Here is a 27,455-nt window from a genome sequence, read left to right as displayed (position 1 = left end):
ATTGTTGCTTTTCTTCTACTAGGTTTGGGATTGTTTTCCTCCTGTTTCTCTCATTCCTGTAGGTGTAACGTTAGGTTATCAATAGAGATCTTTCTAACTTTTTTGATGTAGGCATAAAGTGCCACAAACTTTCCTCTTAATGTTGCGTTAGCTGTGTCCCTGAGATTCTGGTATGTTGTACCTTTGTTCTCATTAATTTCAAAGAATGTCTTGATTTCTCTCTTAATTGCATTGTTTACTCAAAAGTCATTCAGAAGCAGATTGTTCGATTTACATGTAATTCTAGGATTTTGAGCAATTTTCTTAGTATTAATTTCTATTTTTATTAAGCTGTGGTCTGAGAGTGTGTTTGGTATGATTTCAGTGTTTTTGAATTTGCTGAGGACTGTTTTATGGCTGATCATGTGTCAATTTTAGAGTATGTGCCATGTGCACATGAGAAGAATCTATATTCTGTTGGTTTGGGGTAGAGAGTTCTATAGATGTCTATTAGGCCCATTTGGTCAGGTTTCAAGTTCTGGTCCCAAATATCTGTGTTAGTTTTCTGCTTTGATGATGTACCTAATACTGTCAGTGGAGTGTTGAAGTCTCCCACTATTATTGTGTGGTTATCTAAGTCTCTTTGTAGGGCTCTAAGAGCTTGCTTTATGAATTTAGATGCTCCTGTGCTCATGCATATATATTCAGGATAGTTAGGTCTTCTTGTTGAATTGAACCCTTTACCATTATGTAGTGCCCTTCTTTATGTTGTTGTTTTTTGTTTTGTTTTGATCTTTGCCAGTTTAAAGTCTGTTTTTTCTGAAGTTAGACTTACAACCCTTGCTTTTTTCTGTTTTCTCTTTGCTTGGCTGATTTTTCTTCATGCTTTTAGTCTGCACCTATGGGTGTCATTGCTTGTAACATGGATCACTTGAAGACAGCATATCATCAGGTCTTGCTTCTTTATCCAGCCTTCCAATATGTGCCCTTTAATTAAGCCATTTAGCCCATTTATATTTAAGCTTAATATTAATATGTGCAGATTTGATCTTGTCCTTATATCATTACCTGGTTATTATGCTGACTTATTTGTGTGATTGCTTTATAGTGTCACTGGTCTATGTACTTAAGTGTGTTTTTGTGGTGACCAGTAGGAATCTTTCTGTTCCATATTTAGCACTCCCTTAAGGACATCTTGCAAGGCAGGTATAGTGGTAGAAAATTCCCTTAGCACTTGCTTGTCTAAAAAGGATCTTATTTCTCCTGCCCTTATGAAGCTTAGTTTGGCTGGATTTGAAATTCTTGAATGAAATTTCTTAAGAATTCTCAACATAGGTTCTCAATCTCCTGTGACTTATAGGATTTCTGCTGAAAGGTCCGTGGTTAGCATGAAGGGGGTTCCCTTTGTAGGTTACCTGCCCCTTCTCTCTATCTGCCTTTAACATTTTTTCCTTCATTTCAGCCTTGGGGAATCTGATGACTATGTGTCTGGGGGATGGTCATCTCCTATATTATATCACAGGGGTTGTCTGCATTTCCTGAATTTGAATGTTGGCCTCTCTAGCAAGGTTGGGGAAATTTTTATGAATGATATCTTCAAATATGTTTTCCAAGTTGCTTGCTTTCTCTCCATCTCTTAGTTTCCCTTCATCTGAGAATGTCTATTTTACTGTAATTTCATATCTGAAGGAAGTTTTTGCTGAATAAAGAGTTTGAGTTGACAATAATTTTCTTTACTTTCTTTTAGCACTTTAAATATGTGGTCCCACTTCTTTATGGCCTGTCATGTGTCTGACGAGAAATTACAGAAAGTCAAATCATTGTTCCTCTATAAGTAATGGATCATTTTTGTCTGGATTATTTTAATAATTTTTCTTTGTCTTTAGCTTTTATCAGCTTGATTATGATGTGTCTGGTCATGGATTTATTTGGCTTCATCATGCTTGAGGTTGCCTAAATTTAAGTCTCTAAGTTTATGTCATTTGCCAAACTTGATAATTTTTTAGACATTATTTTCAAAAAGTTTTTTTCAGTACTGCACTTTTTCTCTCTTTGGCACTCTGATAGCATGAATTTTAGATATTTTATCATTGCTCCACAGGTTCCTGGGGCTGCTCTTAGTTTTTAAAAATATCTTTTTCCTCTGTTGTTCTACTTATATAATTCCTATTGACCCATTTTCAAGTCCACTTACTCTCATCTGTCATCTTTATTCTGCTCTTGACCCCATTCAGTGAGAATTTGGTTTGGTTTGTTGTTGTTGCTACTCTTTTCTCAGCTCTTAAATTTCTAATACGTTCTTCTGTATATCTTCTATTTCTTTTGTAAAATCTTCTATTTTTACCTTCATTGCAGAAGTGTTTGCAATTGCTTGCTGTAGCATTTCTACAATAAGATGTTTAAATTTCTGTCCGATGATTCCAACACCTGTGTCATTTGTTCTGGAATCTCAGTTCTTCTCTATGCAAGTTGAAATATTCTTATTTTCTCATATATCACGTTATTTTGAATTAAATCCTGGAAGTTTTGAATAATACACTATGAGATAGTAGGTCCTACTTAAATCTCATTGAAAATGTTGATATTCTTCTTTCAGTAGGAAATCAATTTGGGTAAGTTTAGGCTGTAAGTTCTAACCCATCTTCTGCAGTCTATGATTTCAATGTCACTTCAGTTATCAAAGCCTTTGCATTTCTATTTGTACCTGTTCCACATGCGCACCAACCAGTATCAGTCTATGACCTGGGTGGGGGGTCTATTGGTTAATTCATGTCTGAAAGTCTTTTGTATAGTTATTAGGATCAGATCCACACATGTGCATCTCAAAGATGAGCTCAGGAATTAATCTTCTATTTGTGGACTCATTTCCCTGAGCTCCATCCTCCCCATGATTGCCACAATACTAACCAAATTTCTTGGGCTCCAGTTTTCATACCTCCTACCAAAAAGCTGAAATTTTATTTACTCCTGTCACACACTTGTGTGACTGAACCCATATGTAGAGCTAAGTGGCAAGAGGAAAGGGGAGAAGAGAGCAAGAGGAGAGGAGGGTGTTTATCCCACCATCTTGGAGGTCATGCCTCCACTGATCAGGTTTCCTCTCTCCCAAATTTAGTCTCCTTGCAGGTTCCCATTGAAGCTTCTTTATCCACCCTACAAGCTTGCTTGGGGACCAGTGTGCAGGAAAATAGAGAAAAAATAACTCAAGAATCTTATATTATCTTTCTGAGATTAAGAAGTTTAATTTCCTTTTCCTCGAGCTGGAACTAGAGGGCTTTTCCTAGAGATCTCTCTTTCTTCACATATGCCCAAATCCAGGTTTCAGGATGTACGTTCAGGCCAGAGAACACCAGTGGGAGAAAAATGATAAACCTGTAGGCTTTTTCTTGGTATATTGAATTCTAGTCTTCTTCCCTACTCTGCTTGCTAATATTTCATTCTGAGTACTCAATTATTTTCCATGCATTCTGTCAAAGTTTTATAGTTGCAATCAGTGGGAGAGACAGGTAGGGTGTGCCTACTCTATTCTGCCCCAAAGCAGAATCCATTAAATTTTACAACAAAGATGTAGAAAAATTTCTAATATTTAACTTTGACTATACTCCTAATATTAATCCCATTCAAAGTTGGTGCATTATTCCCTTAATATTTGCTGAAACAGAATTACTAATATGTTAATTAGAAATTTTGCATTTATACTCATAAGTATAATTGCTTCCATAGTTTTCTTCTTTTTCTTCTGGGTTACATAGAATTGTGGCAGCTTTATATACTGTTTTTTATATATCTCATTTTTCTGAAGTTCAAATAACATGGATTATTCATTCACTGACAATGGGAATTCACCATTAAAACTTTCTAGGTTAAATGTTGTATTGTTAATTTTTCTAAAATTTACCTATAAGATTTTCTCCTTACCTATAAGGAGAAAAATAAATTTGACAATTGTTAGATGCAGCCACTAAAACTACAAAGTGGATTATGTAAATTAATATATAACATTCTGTAAATCTAATAGTAAGCAAGCTTGAATAATACTGTGGAAAATTCATGCCTTTACAGGAAAAATAGCTACATGAGCATGCCTTTCCATGAGTTGCTTCTCATTTTCAGAGTGTAACAAATGCAATAAAATGAAAAAAAAGCAAAGGATATCTGAAAAATTAATAAGTCAAAAAGCTTTTTTCTGTTTAGTTCATGTGGTAGAAGAAAAAATGGAACTATGAATCAAAAGGCCTGAATGAGACAACCAACTCTAGTACTTACTGGTTGTATGACATCAGAATATATCACTTAATGTCTTCAGACTTCAATTATCTCATCCATGGAAAGGTTGCTGTATAATTCAGTGTTTCTCACCAGATTTGGTATGATAAGATTCATCTTTAATACTTAGTAAAAATTATGACTTCAGGAGCTTTACCCCAAGATTCTGATTCAGTAAGTCAGTCTTACACATTTACATTTTAACAAATGCCGAAAGTGATTTAATACATATTGTTTAACAACTACAACTTAGAAGATATAGCAAAATATTCCAATTTCCATTTGGTCTTATCTTGAAACTTTTTATTAGAAAACAAATAAAAGCAGAACTCAATTTTTAATCCACAGAGCTTTTAACTATCAGTGTCTTTAAACCTTGGTTTACAAAACTCATGCATCTTCTGAACAGTTGGAGTTGACAGAAATTGAATCTTTTACTTGAAAGAACTACTTTTACTTGAAAGACATTACTGGGCACTGTGGAAATTTCAAATACAATGTGCTTGGGAAGTGCAAAAAGCTATTAAGTTGAAACATAGGAAATTGTTAATATTCAATCATTTTTCACCTACAAAACTGCAATTTCCTATTGTTTAACTAAGGTCATTTTCTTTTAGTTTACCCTTTCCCAAAGATTAGTTGGCATAATTATTTTCAGTATTTCTGTACTATTCCCTATGTTGTGAGCAAGGATATTTATAGAAGGCTTGATGGATAGGAAATTATTATGAGGTTTTTAGGTCATTAATTTTAAGAGTTGAGAAGGTTATGTTTGTACTGGCGATAAAAATCAACATTAGTTATTTTCTTTGTGAAGCTATTTACTAGTTTCACCTAATCCACAGTCTATTCTGACAGAGCAGAGAAAATGGGTAAATCTGCAGGGATTAATTGGTCCCTGTCACAGCAGTCAAGTAGCTTCTTAAGATTTGAGCTCTGAGTTGTCTTACTGGTTAGCCAGAAGTTTGGTTAGCAATACACTAAAGAGACACAGAATGAACCAATTTCCAGTATTAGGAAGGAGTAAGGAGATCATTCATTTTTTCATTCTGTAAATATTTTTCAAGGTTTTGCAAGGCACCACTAGGCACTGTGGGAATTTCAAATATAAATAAGTCCCAGTCTTTGTTCTCTAGAGGCTAAAAATTTAGTGGGAAAACAGATACATGCACAAGTAATTACATTACAAGGTAGATGGTGTGATAAGGGTTATGATTTTAATATCATCTCTAATGAAATGAATATGTCTACTCATCCAAACAGCATCCAGTGGAGGTGGAGTATATTTGGTCTCATTTCTGTTTTTAAGAAAATGTAATAAAAGGTTTAGATATCTTTAAAAGAGATCAAAGAAGGTTTGTTTTTTTACATACATTGTGAAGTAAATATTTGTATTAATATCTCTAAAGACAACATGGCATCAGTTGACCCATTATTCAGAAATTATAGTTCATGCTTGGGAATTTATGGTAATGGCAGATAAGACATGGCAAACAGCAGAGCTTCTTGGTTAGAGCAAGATAGTTTGAATGAATATTCAGTCTGAATATTTAGTTTGAATGAATAATGAAAGAATATATATGAACACTTTGTTGGTTCTTAACCGACTTTTGGGGGAGACAGGTGGGTATAGGCTTAGTGTTGTTTTATTTCTGTTTTTTTGGCTTATTTCTTTTGTCGTAGAACCTGATTTGAGAGTGGATTTATCCTTTGCAGGGAGTTATATGAATGTCATGGTAAAAAACCTATTACAGTACCAGTGACAGCAAAGCCTCAAATATATGGATGCTTCCTTGACCCTAGGATTTACCAGAAGATCTCAAAAGGTTTTATAGGTATTAAGTAGTCAAGCCTCAGATCAGCTCTGAAACATGGATATTACCCAGAGTTGGTGCTATGAACCATGGGGCACTAGGACAAATATATTTAAACAGAAAATGTTTCAAGAAACATCAAGCTGAGACTGAACAGTACTACCCCACACTTGATTGTAGAACATGTGTTAGTGCACATGTTCTCCAACTTTCTGATGCCTAAATCCATGGAAACAACTTATTAAAAATACAGTTATCAGGCCAGTACTTTTGAAAGCCCACATATATTGTTAAAATACAGGTTCTGTTTCAGTAGGTCTGAGATCAGACTACATATTAAGTACCAGAGGCTGGCACTGGTATCACTCACAATCAGTAAGTTAAGCTGGGGCTTACCTTGATAAAACATAGATGGCTGGGCTGCACCGCTAGAGATCCTGATTCAGTAAGTCTTGAGTCAAACCCAAGAATTTACATTCCTAACAAGCTCCCAGGTGATGCTGATGCTACCTGTCTAAGGATGACACCTGGGGTAGCACTAATCTTTGCTCTCCATAACTGCTAGTCTGAGCAATCTTATTTTTAACATACTCTGCTGATAATTATAGTGAACATAAAAATTTGAGGACCATAAAATTCAATAGAGACTCACCTGGCTATAGGGGGCTGACCCTGGAACAGGAAGCGAATAATACATGTTCATGAAAGCAAAGTTTTCCTTCAGTCAATGCCCGGAGGAGCAACACAAGAAGTGGAACAGTGAATGGAGATAAGAGGTGGTTGTAAACACATAGGAACAGGACCAACCTCGATTCCAGTTCCAGGAGGCCTAGCTCTTCAAGGTATTACTTGGTTCAGGAGTGGTAGATAGAGGGAGCAGGATCTGACCAAGGCAATGTATGGCAATCATAGAGCCAGAGCAGTCAGTAGAGAAATGAGACATGGAGTGACAGGCCAGGAAATCAGGAACATAAAGTATAAAGCAGTCAGAGCAAGCTGCTCAGGACAAAGGCCCAATTTGATATTGTAGTGGCTAGTCTGACATCATACCTGGAAGAACTGAGTGAAGTGAACATGGACATTTAAAACACTGTATCTATTTCAATACTAATATCTACAAATCTCTCTTTCTGTTTCATGTGAAAGTAGTGTAAGCTCCTTATTGTTTACCATACATACTTCCATTCTCTATTTAATCAGTCTTCTTCAACCATCAAGCTACCTGTCATTTTCATAATTTTTGCTTCTATTTGTCCCAACTTTTTATTTGCCACTGTTTACAGCACAATTGATAATTTTCTTTTTCAAAAAACAATTCTCTCCTGACCACTAAAGTTCACAAATTGTGCTTGGATTCTTTACCTGGCATCTAAAATTCTAATAAAGTTATTTATCAAATTAAGGTCTGAAGACAACTTGCAGTATCACATGTATAAAATGCAGATTCCTGGGCATTATTCTAAGCTTACTGAGTCTGAATCTCTGGAGCTAAGCCTCCGTATTTTTAAGAGTTCCTCCTGAAAATATCTATGCACACAAAAGGTTGAGAGTTACTGTACTTATTGTTCTTTCCACTCCACATCCCATCCCCCTATAACAGCAGGTAGGCCTCAGCTGTTACAAATTTTCTAGTTTGGGTTACTCCTTCCAGGTGAATAATTCAAAATAGCTTCTTAGAGGCATAAGATCTGTATCAAACTTGGATATTCTGATCTGACACTAGCCCAAAATAGACAGAAAAAATCATTTAAACATGATTAAACAGTTTATTTTCCATGTTAAAATATATAATATAAAGATTATTTTGGACCAGATCCTCACAATATCAAACCAAATGACGTACTATTGAATACATAGAGAAAAAGCTACATACAATGTTAATTTGAAGTAACTTTATCTATGTTGATATCTAATAATATGGAAATAAATAAAATCAGATATAAGCCTGAGTAACATTGTCCTCTACTTTATAACCCAGAACATCAAGTAACTTCATTTACTTATTTTATTTTTGGTTAGGTTGGAAGGATAAACCCATCACAGTAGCCTCTGGGCATATTTACAACATTTTAGAAGAGACAGTCTACAGTTTCTGTATAAATTCTGAGCAGCTTATAGTGAATACTAGCTCTGTTATTTAAAAGGATTTCTGGTTTGTTTCAACTTGAAAGTGATTTAATAGGAGGCCCACAGAGAAAATCTGTCTCAGTAATCAAATTATAACAAGTAAGGATTAAAAGTATTAAGAAGTTTAAGCAAACTTTTCAGCTGCCCTGTTTTTTTCTTGGGGGGGCCAGGGAGGGGGTCATTTGAAGTTGGCTGTGGGAATAAGTACAGCAAAATTATAAGAAGGAAAAACACAAAAACTGCATGTATTCTGGGTTCATTATAATATCTCCAGCAGCAGTGTTTTTCAAACACTCTTTGGCCAAGTCCTGGCAGCCGTTTTCCCAAGGACATTTGTCTCAGTTTACTACCCCCTTTATGAATTTATAAAACCAACTATATTTTACAGGTGAATTTAATTTACATTTTCCAGTTCATTTCTACTTAATTCATCAAAGTGTTTTGTCATGTGAGCCACTGGGTTTTGGAAAAGAATTGTGATCGTTTCAATTGAGTTTTGGAATTTTTTTTTATCCTTTCTTAGAAACAGGAAGCCATTTTAGCTAAAACCAAACAAGGTTAAACTCCAAAGTGTTCAATTTGGGCTTGATGTTTAGAAACCGCATGTCCAAATGGGTCTTGAGCTTGGCAAAACATTCCTTCCCTTTTTATTAGGTGAGAAGAAAACATTTAGGATAAAAGCAAAACGATTCAAATGGGAATGCATTCCTGAGTCTTTTATAAGTAAAATAAATTCACATTTTTTTTAATTTAAAGAAACTCTTTAAAATAATTTGTAAGCTAAATCAATTTTAATGTGTTTTTCTTTATATATATATACTGCATAGATATGTATTATATATTGTAAATTTCTGTGTATACATGCACATTTACAAAGAGCACATTTTCAATTAGTTAAGAGTTTATTTAGGTAACTGCTTTTCTGAAATGACTAAATTGTATGGTAGGATATAACAATGGCAAAGATCTCAAAAAAGCAGATAGTTAAATGTATAGACTCCTGCCCCAAATATGCAAAATGATTGTTAATTAAATCTTCAAGGAAAAGAGTTCAAATCCTCTTAGAGTCATGAAATAAGATTAAGAATAAACCGATTACTGGTTTCTAGCAGGATAGTATGGGTTACACTGGCCTGGTATTTTAATCTTTCCAAACCTTCAATAAAACAAAGAAGCTAGAATGACAAAACAAAATTTTATGGCCAACATCTGTAGCTGAATTCACAAAATGGGTGTTCCTACAATACCAAAATTTGACCTTATATCAGACCCACATGGTATCAGCCCCTGTATGGGAGAAAGCAGAGAAGAGAAAAGTACCTCTGGTAAGCTTGAGATCCAGAAAGCAAATTTCTAACAGATATTTACCCTCAAAATAAAGTGTCCTCTCTAGTGGTGAAAGCTCAGTAAGTCAATTTGAAGGCATTCAAAGGCTGCAATTCATGAGTGAGTTCAAGGGACCACAGAACAGAAAGATCATGCAGGGGAGTCTTGACCAACATAATTTGCTGTGAAAGGACCCTTTCAAAACAAGTGCCCAACCTAAGAAGAAATGCCTTGGAGGAAAATCCCTAAGTAGAAGCAGGGTGGAAACATTAAGGGCAAAGGAAAGAGAAGCTCCAGGATAGAAGTATGGAGAAGTCCAGAGCCACAAAACTGGGCAGGCTCATCTGACCCTCCCTTTCTTTGAATACAAGAAAATCCTTTTCATTTAAAATCAGGAAGAGGAATGTATTGTGGACAGATCACATGTAAAGTTTTTGTAAGGAAAAAGGATAATATTCATGTAGATAATAGAGGCATGCCAGGAAACATCCCATAAAACAGATAAAAATATTTCCTAATATTTCAAAACAATCTAAAAGAATTTTATAAAATAATAGAAACTATGAAAGAATAGCAGAAAAATTAGAAACAGTCAGAAATGAGCTGAAGGGAAGAAAAAGAATATTTGTAAAGAAAGGGAACAAAACTCAAGGAAGACTTAGAAATAAAAGAAAAATCATTTCAGAAATGATGACTAAACCTAAAGGAATACAAGAACAAAAAAATGGATTTGAATAGTGAAAAAAGCATTTGGATACATGGATAGCACCTTATAAAACAGAATATAGAAAAAGGAAAATTTAAGTAAAATATAAAAGTAAGTATAGAAAAACAACTTAAAAGAAAGTGATGAGAGATAGAAAAAGGCAAGCAAAATCAAACACATATGTAGTAGAAGTCTCCAAAGAAGACACCTACAGCAATAGAATAGAATCCAGACCAAAATGTAAGTTCAGGAAAACTTTTCTGAAATAAATAAAAACTTTAAGCTACATATGTACAGAAATAACAAACCATATACCTAGAAAAAAAAATAACCAGAAGAGACCACAGGGAAACATGTTCTAGTAAAAATAACTTTTAAAAAAAATTAAAAAGATCCTTCCAGTGTCTAAACAAAAAGACCAAGTCACTTATAAAGGAAAAAAAAAAAAAAGACCTGATTGACATCATGCTTTTTAACAGCAATGCTTTATGACAGAAGACAATGAAATATCTTAATATATTTGAGAGTCTCAAGGAAAGGAAATGTGAGCCAAGGACTTTATATGCATTTTAAGTGACCTACAAATAAAAGTGTTGAACTTTTTGCGAACACACAAGAACTCAAGAAATATTGCCCCATAGAGCTCTTCCATAGTATTCTACTACAGAACAAACTTCAGACACCAAAATGACTGGAGAGTGGGCAATAAGGATCACATATAAGGAGCAGTAGTAATAATTAAATTCTTATTTACCTATAGAACCAAGATTAAATAATAAATGCAAGGAAAGCATTATAGCATATAATGGCTATATGTCATAATGTTCATATAGCACAATTATTAAGAAGTGCAGGGAGAAAGAAAAGAGAATATAGAAAATAGAATAAACGTACTAGTTACCTTAGAGAAGTTGTTAGATAATAAATGAAGGTACCATGGAGTTAGAATATCACCAGTCCTTAATGAAATAAAGGATCTAAGAGAAATAACCAGGCATGTGCCTCCTGATAAAAGTACACATTACCATCTATGAAGTATTTTTGTTATGCAAAAATAAATCAAACCTGAATTTGAAAAAGTTTCCAAATCCCGCTAGTTTACAGAAAACACAGAGAAAAGAAGAACATATTGAATAACTCTACAGGAATGCAGTGAGCAAAATCCAGACTGTGGGAAATTCTTCTGGACAAATTACGCAGTTTCTTCTACAAATAAATTGCAAGGAAGAATTAGGGGTGAAGAAGGCTTACAGATCAATAGAGACTCAAGATACATGTCAAAAAATTGTAATATGTATACTTTGAATTCTGATTTGAAAAAACTAATTCCTAAAAAAATTTATGAAGCAATTGAGAAAATTTTAATACTTTTTGGATATATAATGATGTTGAGGAATTACTGTATAATTGTAAATATTTTGTAGTTCCATTTCTTAGAAAAAATAAACAGCTGACTATAAAAATCTCATCTTTCTATTAAATAATCACATTGTCATAAAATTATATTAGCACTATGAAGACAATAACATCAGATCACAGTGATCAAATCGAAATTTAGAAATTCTATGTATAAAAATAAAGAACTGAAATGCTAAAAAAAAGTATGTCAAACGAGGTCTAGTCTAACAAATGATTCCTTGGCCCCAACCCTGTCATTTTAAGGGTGTTCAGTGATAAAACTTTGAGTTCACTGATTAGTCTATTCCATAGATGTAAGTAGTATTCTATTAAACTGCTTATTTTTATGCCTAAAATGATCTCTTTTTGACTTACATTTGAACCCACTTTCTTTATTCATCCTTCTCAGAAATGGTCATATCAAGAGAGACCCAGATTTGACTATCTTTTTGTGAGTAACCACTAGGGGTTTTGGGGAAACTTAGAGGCTCATGAAGTAGATGTAAAGTTTAAGTGAGATAGTATTTAAAATGGTGCCATGTAAAAAATATTCATTAGTTATTATTGCAAAGAAATTTGATTAATAGAGGTAGCAAGCAGAAAACTTATTCACAGAAAAAGCAATCTATGCTGGATGTATAGATTGTGAAGATTTTCTCCCACTCTGTGAGTTGTCTGTTTATTCTGCTGATTATTTCTTTTGCTGTGCAGAAGCTTTTTAGTGTAATTATGTCCCATCTATTTAAGGACTAACATCCAGAGTCTACAAGGAACTAAAACAAATCAGCAAGAATAAAACAAACAATCCCATCAAAAAAGGGCTAAGATCATGAATAGACAACTCTCAAAAGAAGCTATACAAATGGCCAAAAAACATATGAAAAAATGCTCAACATCGCTAATTATCAGAGAAATGCAAATCAAAACCACAATGTGATTCCACCTTACTCCTGCAAGAGTGGCCATAACCAAAAAATCAAAACATAATAGATGTTGGCATGGAAGTGGTAAAAAGTGAACACTTTTACACTGTTAGTGGGAATGTAAACTAGTACAACCACTGTGGAAAACAGTGTGGAGATTCCTTAAAGAACTCAAAGTAGAACTACTGTTTGATCCAGCAGTCCCACTACTGGGTATTACCCAGAGGAAAAGAAGTCATTATATGAAAAAGATACTTGCACACGCATGTTTATAGCAGCACAATTCACAACGGCAAAAATATGGAATCAGCCCGAATACTCATTAATCAATGAGTGGATAAAGAAAACGTGGCATATGTATACCCTGGAATACTACTCAGCCCTGAAAGGAACGAAATGATGGCATTCACAGAAACGTGGATAGAATTGGAGACAATTATTCCAAGTGAGGTAACTCAGGAATGGAAAACCACACATTGTATATTCTCACTCATAAGTGGGGGCTAAACTATGAGGATGCAAAGGCATGAGAATGATAGAAGGGACTTTAGGAACTTGAGGGAAAGGGTGGGAGAGGGGTGAGAGACAAAAGGCTAAACTTGGGCACAGTGTACACTGCTCGGATGATGGGTGCACCAAACTCAGAAATCACTACTAAACTTATTCATGTAACCAAACACCACCTGTTCCCCCAAAACCTATAGAAATTTTTAAACTTTTTTTTTTAAGTAATCCACTATCCTAGTTTTAGAAGAAAGAGGATTATTGTGGCAGGAAATGGAGGGAAGTTCGGCAGTTTACAGAATCTCTGGGAGAACAAAAAATTCTGTTTGGCTACTAGAGTCAGGAACAGAGCATCCAAGGAAAATGCCCAAATTTCTATAGGCTATTCTAGTGTCCACATGACAGCTAAACAGCTATCATCTTGCTGCTTAACACCTAAGACACCAGGGACTAGTTACCAGAAACTTAGATCATTGCTAGCCATAACAGAACTAATTGCCTCCACTATCAGGATTGCCAGCTGACCAGATCTCATTTACATAACCACTACTGCTCACTTCCACCTGCCAATCTTAATTGGGTATATCTGCTTGGTAGACTGTAGACCATGAGCAGAATCTGCCATACTGCAAAGGATTCTGAGAAGTGTGACATTAGTCTTCTAGTTTCTGTTGTACAAAAATTATGTTAGAAGGGAGTCAAATTCTTACTAGGTAAACTCAAATAAATATCTTCCGTTGTGGTCTAAAGTACTTAAAAGCAACCTATGTTTTCCCTCTCTAATACAAACATAGCTAACACTTCTGACCCTCCTCAAATGGACCATTCTTTCTGAATACCTTTCATCATCCTTACTAGGCTTCTCCAGTCCTTTCAAATCCTCTATTAAAACGTTATTAAGCTAGGCCATATAATCTAATTTATCTAATTAATGCCAAATATAGCAGAAGGATGACTTTTTTAGAAGGTATATATCTGCTAAAATACCCCACTATATTCTGACCTTTATGAAAATAAGTTGATTTTGCAGATACATGTTCAGTTTGTTTGATATGATCCTTTTTTCTTCTGTAGACATCTGTAACATGTTCTCTATATATTAGCATATACTTCTTTAATTAGATCTATAGTTGAATTCTAGATTGCCTTTTAAATTTATTAAAATTAAGAAAAATAATTATCTTTTGATGAATATTTAGAATATGTTAGATGCTACTTTTAAAAAGGGTAAAACAACATAAATGTTACTAAATTACTTTTTAACAAAATAATAACTCCTAGTGGCACTTGCAATACAATAGAGTCAGATTCTGAAATTCCCATTCTTTGAGATGGAAGGTATACTGTCTTTTCTCTTTTTAGTTCAATGTTCATTGCTTATGGCTACTTTTAGAGTTTAAGGAATTATACAAACTATATATTGCTTATGGCTACGTTTAGAGCTTAGGAAACAAACTATATTTATTCATGCTCTCACCTATGAATGAATCCCCTTCTTTAAAACTCTTCTTCCTTCTTCCTAGGCAGCCATACCTACATACATGTAAAATCATTTAAATATAAGTAGACCCAATGAAGAGTGAGAGACTTTTGTCTTCTAGAAGTAGATGTGTTAATAAATGCATCTGCTCATCAAAGTTTGACTACCAAAAATGATCTAACTTAGACATTTCATAATTCTGTTTGCAATCAAAATGGTAAAGAAATCAAATGGAAAAATAAAATTTGTGAAAGCCTATGAGCTGAAGAATAGGAAAGTGTGGAAAGAGATGAAGGTAGAGGTTAGGAATTACTTGAAGTCATGGATGAAAGGTTTAAATATGATACGGAAAGTCATGAAGAAAAAATAGTTTAATGATTCCAGGGGAATACCATGATCTTGGCTATAGAATTTGGAAATGGCCTGAAGTATAAGAAGGCCTAGAGAGAGTGGTTAGAAATCTTTGGCTTCATTGGCCTAAAGCAGGTATATTTCAAAGTTTTTTAGCTTTGATAAACTACAGCCGTCTTCAAGTGGCCAAAATAATCAATTTGGTACAAACATTCATGTACAAATATTAGTGGTCAGTTGTTCAGAACAATAGCAATTGATTGATAGACTGAAACTTTTCAATATAATAAAGAAATAATAGCTAAAACCAAGGAAGAGGAAAAAACTCCTCTTTCCCTGAGAAGTCCCAGAGAAAACCCTCATACATGCATAACCAAGTCTGATAGGCCAAAGTTTTCAGGCTTCCTTCTTGCTCTAGGGTTATCAGTCCAATGTCAGAGGCAATAACCAACCTCTTTCAAGTGGGCCCAGAAGGATCTGACAAGCAAAGTTCAAATCTCTGGAGAATATTTTCATCCCTACGATGAACTACAGGCCATGCTTGTGTTTACCATATGGGCTTATTCTCCAGCCAATTAAAAGATAAGCAGCATCAGAAAACATGTGGTACATATTCTACAATACTTTGGAGAAACTATAGAATGTATCTTCCATAGAATCTACAGTTTAACAGAGAATACAAACCTGCATTACAGTCTCAGGAAAACTGCCAGTATCAGATTGTTCTTAGGCATAAGTAAATATTTATTTTGCCCTTCTTAATAGGAGAAAAAAAATCCAGATCATCCAATATAGTTGGTATTCTATAATTTTTCTCCTTGTAAGCATAACAAAAATACATACCTTTGCTAGCCATAAATTGCCAATGTATACTCTTTTGTATCTATGTAAGCTACCTTCTTCAAAGTATGTAATAAAGTTTAAACAGTTCTTGTGTATTATGTCTTAAAGAAACATAAGATAATTATTCTATCAATTGATACTGCTGTATTTTGTTTAATTAAAAGTGTATCAGTGTGCAAGTACTTTAAAATATTTTCAATGAATCTTTAAGTCCTATCTCATTTTGTCATGATATAAAATTATAATATTTTCCCCTGAATATATAATAAAATATCAGTTTACAGGGCATCTCTGGGTAGTATCTGGGGTGTATCTATTGCAGAAAGTGTGTTTGTACTCCCAAAGAGGGTGACAAGATCCCTTTAATTTATAATGTAGAGTAACTGTGCTATTTTACAGCAGGCAATTTTTTATTTTCTCCTTGTCTTTATTTTTAGTTCCTATGATGTTTTGTTCCCAGATGTAGAAATGCAGCTGAAAAGGCACTGCTGCTAATTGTTAAACAAACACTGTATCCACATGAAGTCCAGATGTTAATATGTTATTAATTTTTTCTATCAACAAATAGATTTCTTTCTGTGTCATGTTGAGATCAGATAATTCCCTTTCTATACTTTTAGTCATTAGGAGCCCTTACTTTATTTAGTTTTCAATAGGTCACATATCATTCAGCTACATTTTTATTTAAAGTTTGTATCCAAATGAAATACTTCATATATGTTTCTCAATTTGTTAAGCCCAATTTAGGTTTATATAATAAGAGAAGCCCTTAAGAAAGGTATTTAATTTGCAATTTATAAAATAAAGTGTGAAAAGTAAATACAAAGAGAATGTCTGAAGAGGGGAGAGAGAGAGAGTGAGAGAGACTACATTTTACTGGGCATTAACATCACATTTTCTTCCAGGGTAATTACTAATAATGAGAGAATAATACAAAATCATGGCAATTTTAAAGGTCTCTCTGTTGGAAGAAAAAAAAAAGCCAATCTCCCATGGTTTTCCAATTGATCAATAAATATTCATCATATAAAAGTGTTTTTATATTTTAATTCTAATTTTATTTACGGAGTCTATACTCCAGCGCTATACGGCTGCTTAAATAGAGACAATTGGCACAATGTTTTCTAAAGCTAACCTTCTACTATCAACTGATTTCATTTTGTTTTGGGTCCCACAGAAATATTAGCATTATAAACCGAACACTCAACACTAGAAAATGTGCATTTCAGGCTCTAGCTCCCATATGTGAATAAAATGAGAGTAGAACAAAACCAAAATTGATAATTTGAAAAAAATAAAAGGTCAAGGAGCTTAAAATTGTTATGGCAACTTCCATACAATTATTAATTTTTTGATTCTTGGAAACATTAAAAAGCACTTTCTTAAAGTATGTCTCCATTACTCAGTAAGTATATAAACTTATTTCCATTTGTAGACAAAACTGGGTGAAGAAATCCAGGAGACACTATAATTTCAAGCTGTATTTTTGCTCAAACTGAGGTTATAACATTACAAAGTCTTTCCACCAACCAAGGAGCCAAAGTGGCTGCTTGTTGTCTGATTTGGCTTAAGTTATAAGGGCCATGGCCTTGGCCTTCAGCAGAGTTGGTGGAAAACCAATTTCAACTGGGCCAGAGTCAAAAATGAGCATGATACAGATATATCTGATTGTTTTATGTAAGAACATATGGTATGGAAAGATTAATTTTGAGAAATATCTAAGTGTAAACTGGCTTTACTTTAAATTTTAATTTTCTGACAAATTTAGCTTCCTTTTTTCATGCCAGGCAATTTTAAACACATTTGTTTAAGAAACTTTGCTTAAAAGAAATGAGCCTTTTAGTTTGGCATTAAAATAAAAATTACTGTCTACAGACCTCTTTCTGTTGTGTGTAATCAATGAAAACTTTTAAATTACTCATATACAGGTTGACCGAATGTAGTTTACCAATTAGCAAGTCACACCCTATGAATGAAAAAAAAAAAGCTTCAATGCCCATTACAGACCTTTGCATCATGTGACAACATAATGCAAACTACAACTCTCCAATGTAACTAACTCTCCAATGTAAACTATCAATTCATACATCTTAATAAATAACAGCCATGTGAATTAATACATTAATCTAGGGCCAGAAAGAAAGCAGGCCATATGCCTAAAAGAAATCAAAGAAATCAGATGGCATATCTGTAAGTTCTATTTTTCTTTTATTTCTATTAGCAAACAAAATTCAGCTGATTTATTTTTATTTATTTAGGCTAATGACACATGGTGAAAAGGGGAGTTATGATTAGATATTATTAAAAAATAAATAGATTTTAAACATTCTAAAGGAAAGTGAAAAATTTTGTGAGGTCATTGATCTAAAATATTTTTAAAAGTTTTCATCCTTGATATTGTGCTTCATATTTCAGGAGCTTGAACCCTAAACTGCATCCTTAACATCATGGAAGTATTTAAAATAGATTTCCCTGCAATGCCAATCAATGTCTCATATTTAGAAGGAAATATCATATCTGGGTGATATTAATAAGTAGAGTTGTGTCCAAGGTCCTCACTAAAGCTAGGACCTCAAAAGACACTATAGATTCCATAGAAGTGATGTCTCAACTAACAGATTTGTGATCATTTTCTTTTATCATCATGTAGCATAACACTAACATCCTGGAAACAAATAACTCTGGTGGACTGAAAAGCATTTTGTTAAAATTATCATTTCCTTGATTACTCAGCTTTACAAAACCACAGACTAAAAAGTCTTTCAAAGGTGATTAGTACACCTGCCTGATTCTAGGTAGGATTACACCTAGATTATCTAGTAAATGTAATTGGTGGGAGAAAAATATAGAAAATACATCAAATCGATTATGATAAGCTCTAGTCCCAGAGATTTCATTGCCAGGAAATATTTTTCTGTCATTATAAACCTTCTTACCTACACTGACCCCGGAACGCTAAACTCTGGATAATAAGGTTGGTCCCAAAAGGTATCATCTCAATTGACTGTATGCAATCATTTATAAGCCAAGCTTTTAATGAAAGCATAACAGCATTGAAACATTATTTTTACTTCATTAAAAAAATACAGTGTAGTATTTATTTCTCCAAAATTTGCACTGCATTTGATAGCATACTTTTTAAAAAACAAACAGTGAAGCATTAAGAGTCCAAGGCTTTATCTACACAAATAAAGTGAAATATTAGCAAAGTGGTCTTGTGGGAAGGGCAGTGGTCCAAAGGTTTTCAGATGCCTCTATCTAATAAGAGGCATAAGACGTTACACTGGGCAAGTGACTCAGCCTCTCATTTAATATTTTTAAGCAGTAAAATTGGAATAATAATGGTTATCTGAGAAAATTAATTACATAAGTAACATAGATTGCAGGATTTACAAAGATGCTAAATTCATCTTTTTACTTAACAGCAGGATATGAGCCTTAAATTACCTAAGTTTCACAACAGACATAGGATACTGATAAGTCACAAAGTTGTACTAAAGCATCCCGAATTTCTCCTTCTATATAAACAAATGTAAGATAGATGAAGTCTAGTAGACCACCAGAAAGGCAGAAAAAACAAAAGATATATCAATCACAATGGCTGAGAGACTAAATAACCTTTTAATAGAAAAAAGTAAGCATAATATCACCATAAATGTACAGATTTATGTAAAAAGGACAGAAAATAATGTACCTGCCGTTTTTCATATTTTCATTCAAGAGCATTATAAAAAAATATTTTCCCACTTTTGAAAGAGTTATTAAAATGAAATTTCCAGAGGCCAAGAAATAACTATTAAAAAGAGGAAAAACAATTATTACAACATACCATTAAATAAGTTGTATGTTTTAAGACAAAGAAGTGGATGCTTTACCTACTGTCTTAGAATGGAAGGCTATTACAAGGAGAATGTTAACCAATTGTTCTACATCATGACAAGATGAAAGATTTTAAAAACATTACAAGGAATATTTTTAAACCTTAGCAGGAGGGGCCATAATTGAGTTATTGTATAATTTTTCATTATGTGGTTAGGCATTGAAACAGACAAGGAAGAAATGGCATAATCTGGATCTTTAGAATAGGAATAGAATAGACAGCAATTCATATTGAATGACTTGGCTCTACCTTTGCTAAATAAAGCCTGGGCATTTGATCATTGATCTTTGATGTCTCCTCCAGAACTTAGATTTTGTAGCTTATTCTCAGGAACAGAAACAGACTAGTCAACTGTGGGTTATAATTTCTTATTTTATTATATGTATTGTAATTTTAACACACCATTTTTTTTGCCAAGTTAATAGCAATGTTTTACTAGAAGATGTGAAGCTCTGTATTCAATGAGTTTAATGCCAGTCTATTCACTTTAACTGGGGCAGTTTTGAAACAGAGTAGCTATAAGGTGAATTTGTAATGTAGTTTTCATACACACAATGAATACTACTGTGTTTTCATTTCTAGAGGTAAGCATAATTGTACATGTCTAGCCAGCTATAATTAAGTCTGAAAAGCTGAAACATTGCAGACAGTATTCACAAGAAGAAATGTAATGGAGTAGATTTTTATTATTAAATGTTATATGTATTATGATATGCCACAAAAGAGACATTTCATTTTTAAATGATTATTGGTTATATTCAAAATGACCCTCTAGACCATTAGGTAGAATTTGTTTCCTTAGAAGACTGAAAGTGATACAGCCCTCATCATTTAACTGCTGATTTCTTGTTTCCCACATATTCCAAAACTAGGATTTGGCCTGCTGAGTTTGGCAAGTTTCATGTTGGTATCAAGCAAACTACCATTCAAAAAAGTGTTGGATAGCACTACCATAACTCTTGAGTTGTACTGAAATCCAAATGTGAATTTCCTGGAACACATATGGGAACATGTAGTCAACAGATTTCTGAAATTGCATACCAGCACTTTGCTTTGCTTCTACAAGTGCTTGCCTATCTTGGAAGAAAATCTATTAAAATGTTTCCTGATGGATTCAGAGAGAAAATAACTGCAAGTAAAATGGTCACTTCACTAGTCAGCTTCAAAATTATATACTCTGACTTTCATATAAAACAGAACAAATAAAACATATTTATTATGTATATATAAAGGCATACTTCCGAAATAGCAAAGGATTAGAGTGATAAAATAATTATCATCATCCTCTATGCAAATTTTCTTTAAATTCAGCCGTTCCCCTTACCCATAACCCCCATAATCAAGACAAGGTTGAGACTTTTAAGACTAAAACTTGCTTTTAATATTTTGTGCGTTTTCCCAAAAAGAGGTTTGGCTAAAAGCTACTTTACATTGCATTTTCTTAAACTATCTAAAACATTGGTTTATATATATTTAAATTTCTTTCAACTTGCTAAATTTCCTACTCACCTTCTACCTCTTATTTCTAAAAGAATCCTCTTGTTCCCTGCTGAACATATTCTCCACTCTTCAGTTTTCAGATACCTGAAAAGCAATGAAAAAGCTGAGAGAAAAACTCCACTGCTTTCTGACATACTATACCAACAGTCTGATAAAATCAAGTTAACTTGAGAAAACAACTTAGTTATCATATAAGCAGCTAATGCTTATTATCTTCTTCTTACACAGTCACTGGGTTTCTGATGCATGCAGAGTATTCTCCAGTCAAGGTTTATTCAGCTTACCAGGTAGCCCTGGGCATTTTAAACTACCATGATAAAAAGATTCTAGCACAAGGCCTAATATATAGTAAAATGAGGGAAAGACAGAATTAAACATAGAAATACCTTTTCTAGAATCTTAAAAACTACTAAATGTAGTAGAAATAATCTCCTCAGAATAGAAAAAATATGAAAAACTAAATATGTGTTTCTAAATGAAATGTGTCATGCATAATCTTTAAAAATATAAATTTTTGAAGACAATGGACTCCTGTATATGATTGGCACAGAGATAACTCTCAAATCAAAGAATCAGAACTGACAGGCCTCCACTGAGCAGGCTGGGCCAATTCACAGAAATCCGGGACAACTAGCACAAAATCACTGTTTTCTCTTGCCACTCCTTCCCCTAAAGTTTTCTTAAAAATGTTTTTAAGTTTTCATAAGAAGGCCATATTAAAAAAATACTTCCTTATCTAGGGTAGCAGAACAAACTGGCATTTTAGATGTGAAGTTTGAACTATGTTTAGGGCAATGACTATGTTTGGAGAGAGAGATTGTCATAGTGTGGAAGGTCCCAAGTCTAAGTGATATGCACAGCTCAGATTCAGACAGATGTGTCCAGGTCTAGCAGATACAGGCAAGCCAGACAGATGTTTATCTGAGTGAGAGGCATTAGAATGGACAGAGCTCATTTTAATGGATGAGAATCAGGTCCATAGACTTTGGCCAATAAAAACAACTGGATTGGTGAGCAGGAGTGGTACTAAGTGTGATAGTCAGTACAATAAGGAGTCTACTACTAATCAGGTTAGTCTCCTGACTCAACCTGATATCTGAGTTTTAAGGAGATGGAGACTGCAAATTAGAATGGAAAAAAAATTAAAAAGCTAATTAAAAAAAACTGTAAGATATTGAGGTTCAAGCCAATTCTTTGGTATATACCCCTAGAGAGGGGATAGCAGTAGGAAGACAACAGAGACATACTTGCTAATGGCCTTGCAGCATTGTAGGGTACAGGATATAAGCCATACCCCAGTTCCATGGGTAGTGGGATGTAGCACACAACTAATTGCTTACACTCAAAGTATTTTCTAAGAGCAAGTGTATTGGGAACATAGGGAGTAGACAGTATGGGTGACAGGTGCCATGAGTATTTATGGACATTGAGAATTTGAGAGCACATGAATGCCACACAGCATAATTCCCAGATAAAAGAAAATCTTTGAATTGAAGTAAGTCTCAAAACAGGAGATGAAAATGAGAACCAAGGAAATACTCTCTTTTTTTTGTTTGTTTTTTTGTTTTTGTTTTTGTTTTTTTTGAGATGGAGTCTCAGTCTGTTGCCTAGGCTGGAGTGCAGTGGTGTGATCTTGGCTCACCACAATCTCCACCTTCTGGGTTCGAGCGATTCTCCTGCCTCAGCCTCCCAAGTAGCTGGGACTACAGGTGTGCACCACCACACCCAGCTAATTTTTGTATATTTAATAGAGATGGGGTTTCACTATGTTGGCCAGGCTGGTCTTGAACTCCTGACCTCATGATCTGCCCACCTCAGCCTCCCAAAGTGGTGGGACTACAGGCGTGAGCCACCGCGCCCAGCCAATATTGCTCATTTCTAGTAACCCATCTCCATAACACTCTCCTCCAGGTTGCTGTGGCATGAAACAACGTGGGTTGCATATTTATTATATATATCAGCTAGGACTAGAAGTAGATTAGATTCTAAGAGCTCAGGAAAAATCAGATTGTTTGCATTTCCACCTACAGCAAGTAGTTTGTTAGAATTTCATAGTAACGGATTGTTTGATAAACTCACCAGCTTCATTGTGAAGCAGGGGGTAAAGAAAACTGCTTCTTTTACTTTACTTTTGAAAATGTAAACACTCTTAACAGAGGAAATGCATTTGAAGTGGTTTCATCTATATAATAAGGTTCAGTGTATGTTTGGAGAAACAATCCCCAAATCTCATACATTGTGTTTAGCCAGGAAAAATCCTTGAAGGATGAGAGAATCTCAGCCATTGCTCTGCTTTACTTCACTTGTTCAACTGTATATCTTTTTAAAATGCAATGCAACATTAGCAGATTAAAACAAACAAGCAAAAAACGCACTGGGGTCAGAGCATTCAGGAGGTGAAAAAGAAAGGTCCTCCTTCTAATCATCCAATGGACTAGAAGTTTATGTACTTTTAAATCAACAGGTGTTTATCTCATAAAATCAAAATAGTATACTTAACCTCTCCTTGGCTGTCCTAAGGATATTTAGGATAAAACAGGAAGAAAATTCTCCTGTCCTCAGAGTAATGATTTCACCTGGCTTGACTATGTCTGTATGCATGTGTGTAGGATAATGGTGAGGAAGATGAAGTAAAAATATGGTGTTTCTTATTTTATAAAACATTCACTAGTTGGATTCAATAATAATCTTTATTTTATTTTATTTTTTATTTGTTTATTTTTTTTTTTTGAGATGGAGTATCACTCTGTCACCCAGGCTGGAGGGCAGTGGCGCCATCTCGGCTCACTGCAGCCTCCGCCTCCCAGGTTCAAGCAATTCTCCTGCCTCAGCCTCCCCAGTAGCTGGGACTATAGGCATGCACTGCCATGCCTGGCTAATTTTTTTTTTTTTAAGTAGTGATGGGGTTTCACCATGTTGGCCAGGATGGTCTTGATCTCCTGACCTCGTGATCTGCCCACCTCGGCCTCCCAAAGTGCTGGGATTACAGGCGTGAGCCACCGCGCCCAGCCAGGAGTCAATAATAATCTTAATAGATATCAACAACCGACCTTTCCTACCACCCACTACTGTGAAAAGAGTTCAGACTCTTCCCAAAGCAGTGAGCATCACAGCCCAATCAGAACAGGACCCATTGGGAGGAAATCTGTCAGACCTATGTGCAAAACAACACTCTGCCTGCTCCATTTGTTCAATGTATAGCAAAGATACAGACAATGAAAAGTGTAATTATTTAAATTATGCTGGTATATATATGTCTTTTTTATTTTATTTGAATGGATCATATGTAAGCAGTCTTATATACTAAATTAAAGTTTAAATCTATTCAAGGCAAATCATTCTTTTCTATGTTGAGCACTGGCTCATTTCACTTAAGAGAGTTATAAAGCCAAATTGTGTTTTACTTATATTTCCCTTCATCACTTGTTTGTAAATATAAATTTACTAGGTACTACACACCTGATATGTTCAAGACATGATGCAAATAAATCAAGGGTGGGGAGAGACACAGAGAGAAAGCATAAGATGCAGTCAGTACACAAAACAGCTCAGAATCTATTCCAGGTACAGACACGGGTCACTAACTCTAAAGCCAGGCATTCCATGATAAGTGAGCTAACAGATGCCACAGAATACTATGGCAGAACAGAAATTTGAGCCAACCTTGGAGTCTGAGGACATGCTTTCTCTCAGGTGGGGAAGGATATCTGAGGAAGAAGGACAAACACAGACAAAGGCATAGAGGCATGAAAAAAACTGTATCAAAATTAAAATGTCTCATTTGTCTTGTAAGAGAGGAAATAATTTTGGGGAAAGAGTAGAGGGGCATTTCAGGACTTTTTGTTCTCAATGTACTCTAAGTAATTCTTAGATCCCTGTAGAAATTGTCTGAAACATAATACACCTATAAGGAAAAACTCTAAATAATTAATAAATATATTTTTAAACTCAGCCTAACTGGATAGCAAAGAAATGCAAATTGTATTAGGCCATTCTTGCATTGCTGTAAAGAAATACCTGAGACTGGGTAATTTATAAAGAAAAGAGTTTTAATGGGCACATGGTTCTGCAGGCTGTACATGCATGGTGCTGGCTGGCATCTGCTTAGCTTCTGGGGAAGCCGCAGGGAGCTTTTACTCATGGCAGGGGGTGAAGCGGCAGTAGGCACATTACATGTTGAAAGCAGGAACAAGAGAGAGTTGGGGGGAGGTGCCACAGACTTAAACAACCAGATCTCTCAAGGTCTCACTATTGCAGGGACAGCACCAAGGGATGCGGAATCCACCCCCAAGACCCAAACATCTCCTACTAGGTCCCACCTCCAACATTGGGGATTACAGTTCAACACGAGATTTGGGCAGGAACAAATATCCAAACTATATCACAAATTAAAATATTTGTTTTTCACTTATCAAGTAAAGAAATAGAACAATAATACTCTGATTTAGCAAGGGTGTGGAAAGATAGACATTTTTGTGTATTTCTTGAGATGTATCCTAAGGAATAATCATTAGCCTGCAAGAAGATATAATAACAAAAGAGATTAATCAAGACATTATTTACTAGTAAAAAAAACTTGGGAAAATTTAAATGTCTAATAATGAGAAACAGGTTAAATAAATTATTGTACAAACATAAAATGAAACATGTATTCAACATATTAAATAATTATTGAGATGGCTTGTGTGTGCTGTTTGTGTTAACTGAAAAAAATGAAGTCTATATACAGTATATACAGAAACAGAACTAATAGAATACATACAAAAACAGTAGCAAAAGTTATCTCTAGGTGGAATATATAATTATAGTTATTTTCTTATGTTCATCTGCATTTTCTAAAATGAGCATATATGATTTTATGTCAAGAAAAATTATGTATCCAACTTTACAAAAAAAACAAGGCACAGTTGATTGGTCCTACATTGGAACAAGAGCAAAGTACTTTACAGTGGTGAGGACAATTTTCTTTCTGCCAGTAAAAGAAAATTTTTAAAAGAGGAAGAGGCCTTTAGACTTTCTTTCACTGGAGTATAATCACTTGTAGTGTGAAGTTACTGTCTTCCTTCATTTTCTCAATCACTCTAATGAGCAAAGCGGGTGTTCCCATGTGAATGTGTTGCGCCTAAACCCAGAATTGAAAAGAATCTTCCAGGAGATCTCTTTTATGCAAAGTTACCCTCCACTAGACCACTGTATTAGGAATACAAAGGAACATATTAACTCTTTGCAGTTGCTAGGGTATATCTACACCTATACCATGGCAAAATACAAAGTCAAATTCAACAAAGTCATGAAAATATATTCAGTTCTCTATGAAATAACATTAAAATACATTGAAAATGACAATAATAGTCAATGTATTTTTTAATGATATTTAAACACTTCTGCATTTTTATCAGCATTTAAGAAGTCCTGTAGTTTACTGATTACAGAGGAAGTATAGTTTCAGTGGGTTTAGCACCTAAGAAATAAATGTCAAGATACATGTGTAATATATGTGGATATGTGTAAAAATAAATTTCACTCTGATCAGGGCCTTGTGGCAAATGATATACAAATAATAGTTTTGGAAGAACATGATTTTCCTGAAAAATCTTAGTTTGCCAAAAGGTAAGCTTTTCTTTCGGGTGAGACATCATATTGCTAGTTCAGAGCATTTGGTAATTTTGTTAGGAGAGGTGAGATCATGCCAGTATGGTTTAGTTTTTAAAGGTCTGTGCTCTTCCCTTTCTTAGAATAATAAGGGAAGGTAAGTTAAAAAGTAACTTTCACTAGTTAAAAGAGCCAGATAGTTTCATGGAAAACAAACATAGGTTTTAAAAAAGTCCAGGCATCACGTGTACAGTCAGTTCTGCTGTAACACACCTATGTGTTCCTAACACTCACTATGCGAAATTGTACATGAAAAATGTAGGACTTACATGGAAAATGGGGTTTGTCACACAACAGTTGAATACTTTGTTAGTTGCACATTAAAAAATAGAAACCTAACAAAAATGGTAGCACTCATTCAATAGATTAAAAATGCATAATATAATAAAGATAATACTTTACTTTGAAAAGTGATCTGAAACTTTCTTGTTGATATCTGAAGAGTTGCAACTTGTGAGTTATTGTGAGGTAGTGTAAGGAGGGTTATCTGGAATTAGACTAGAAGTTATAACACTAAATGTAGATAGATGTGGCTTTTAATACACAGTAAACTGATGTAGCTGGTAGATGTTTTAGGTGTCCACATAATTAGGAAATGTAAAATTCACACGGTGCCCAAATCCTATCAATTGTTTTAGAACAAATTCCCACTTTCATAACAAAGAGATTTGGCTACGGCTAGTAAGCTTGTGTGACAGACACTAAG

General features: G+C 34.4%; 1 protein-coding gene across 1 annotated transcript in view; it reads right to left on the bottom strand.

Annotated features, from left to right (window-relative positions):
• CENPW (centromere protein W) overlaps positions 1 to 27,455 on the bottom strand; it is a 146,738-nt gene that overhangs the window by 31,632 nt on the left and 87,651 nt on the right. Inside the window, exon 3 of the transcript XR_010158192.1 lies at positions 21,107 to 21,181. The gene's annotated coding sequence lies outside the window, so the exon portion shown is untranslated. The remainder of the gene's footprint in view (positions 1 to 21,106; positions 21,182 to 27,455) is intronic.

This window comes from Pan troglodytes, chromosome 5, assembly GCF_028858775.2.
Source record: "Pan troglodytes isolate AG18354 chromosome 5, NHGRI_mPanTro3-v2.0_pri, whole genome shotgun sequence".
Classification (NCBI taxonomy): domain Eukaryota; kingdom Metazoa; phylum Chordata; class Mammalia; order Primates; family Hominidae; genus Pan; species Pan troglodytes.
This window is presented reverse-complemented; position numbering and strand designations above follow the sequence as displayed.